The sequence below is a fragment of the Camelina sativa genome, chromosome 5, assembly GCF_000633955.1.
Source record: "Camelina sativa cultivar DH55 chromosome 5, Cs, whole genome shotgun sequence".
NCBI classification, from domain to species: Eukaryota; Viridiplantae; Streptophyta; class Magnoliopsida; order Brassicales; family Brassicaceae; genus Camelina; species Camelina sativa.
The window spans coordinates 33940078-33942564 of NC_025689.1; positions in this window are offsets into that span (position 1 = coordinate 33940078).

Genomic DNA, 2487 nt, shown 5'->3' on the forward strand with positions numbered 1-2487 from the left:
CTTTTTTTTTTTTTTTTTTTTTTTTGGCTTGGTTAATTGGTTCAATTACAGTTTTATTTTATTTGATCTTTTATCATTATTATAAGTGGTTTGATTGAATCAGACGACACATGATTCTAGGATGAAGGAAGAAATGGAACAAGATCAGATGTGATAAGATTCTAAGTGACTGTGCCACGGGTGAAGTTATTGGAAGTGCAACAAGGTTTGCCTTTTTAATATATTGATGCAAGTCATTGATATATGGGTGCTAATTTACTTATATGTTTTCAACAAGTGGGGTGATGATATATCAAGACGCAAGGCGGCTTCAAAGAGTTACAAATGATGCTCGGGACGAGCACTTGACTTTTGGTCCTCCATATATAGCCCAGGTGAACTTTGCTACTTCTTGTTATATATATATATATGCAATGCCGATACTCTTAGCTTTAATTTGTACTCTTCAATCGTGATGGAGTAGCTGCTTTATAATGCCTTATTTTCCATTGATATGTGTGGTAAGTTCTTCGTTAATTTCTTTCATTCTTTGTATATATATATATATATATATATATAGTGTTTGAGGCTTAGTTATTTTGTTCATGTGTTTCTTCAAAATCATCTAAATAGGTGTTATATATTTTGCTCTTGGTGATTCTCTTCAGAGTTCTACAATACTTGTTAGGACCACTGAATTTGGTAGCTGAATCATATACTTGGACTTCACAAATTATTTAGTCTTTGTCTGTTCCTTTTTATGTGATAATCTTCTTGGACTAGTTAGTCCGCCATTCTGATTGATCAATGTTCATTCAGAATTATAAATACACTATGAAGCTCATCACCTTTTTCTGACTTTTAGGTAAACTTTCATTTGACAAAGAAAAAAGAAAAGAAGGTAAACTTTCTTTATACTTAAGACTTTTAGTATTAATTATGACTTATTGACAAGAATGATCGAGGTAACAAATGATTTACATTTTTTCCAATAATACTGGAGTTTGGATAAACATTATTTTCATTATAGAATGTTAATTATTTTATTTCAGGAAATAGTCTTACAAGAGTTGCAATTCGAAAGGCTTTGAAGAGTCATATATGGGCATAAATTATGTATTATGTAGATATCATATTTTCTTAGACATTTATCTTTGTGTTATGATATTTGATTAACCAAATATTTAATGGTTCGATTTTATGTTTGTAATGTTTTGGTTAACTACAGTTTATTTTTTTATTTAAAAAGTCTAATATATATAAACCAACGTTTGCCCATAAGGTCGATCAGTTGAATAAGTGACTTCATAATGTATTCTTGCTTCTTGGAGACTTGGAGTTACATAATAAAAAATGACGTTAACTAGTCGCTAAACATAAGGTTGACTAACTGACACAATGTTTTAGTGTCTGTTTATAACCGACATTTATAACTAACCGCGTTTATTTTCGTCGCACGGCAAGGTGCTCATAAGGTTTGGCTCGTTCTGGACCCAATCAGTACTTCTCTCAAAGGCACGCATCATGCATGGCATCAAAGCTCATATGTCTTGGGATCCAAGAAACTCAAATAATTTATCTGAATCACACTTTTGACGAAATTAGTGTTTACTAAATTCCCCCTTGTTTATGTCAAGCATAACTATTATATATGTGATGTTGCTCGTATCTAGTTTTTTGGCTCTCGAAAGTTAAAGTTCTGATTTTACGTACTGTTATATGGAATGAATCTCTAAAAAGATTAGCATTTTTATAAAACTTACACATGAAGTCAGTAGAAGGATGACAAATATATTATATGTTAGTAAGCTAAAGATACGTGTTTCAAAATTACAATGGCCATCTTTGCCTGGCCCTAGCTAACTGGATAATCAAAGGCCAAATATTATGGTTTAAAAATATATACTGTATATGTATACCAATTTTTTTTTCAAACATGTATAAAGTTAACCTTAATTTTTTGTTTTGAACTAATTCATTGAGATAAATTGTCACTATGTTGATTGAATTTTCTTTCTTACAAAAAATCTTTAAAGGAAGATATATTACAAGGAAAAGGATGAGAATGCATGCATATATATGGAAGTTTTTCTTAAATGATTTTTTTTTCTTTTTCAAATGTTGATATAATTTTCCTTAAATTTTCCTTTATATATTACAGAATATTTCCCTGATTCGTCTCTATTAAAAGGAAAGATATATTACAAGGAAAAAGCTGAGATGCATATATATATGGAAATAATTCTTAAATGAGTATTTTTTCTTTTTCAAATATTGATATAATTTTCCTTAAATTTTCCTTTATATATTGTTACAGAATATTTCCCTGACTCTTCTCTATTAATAGGAATACGTAAGATACATGACGAATTCACTCAGTTGCAAACAATGAAGACATGCATAACAAATCCAAACACTTGCGAAGTTGATAACATAGAAGAGATTCTTGAGCGTCTTCCGGTAAAATCTCTCTTCCGATTCAAATCCGTGTCGAAGCTATGGAGATTG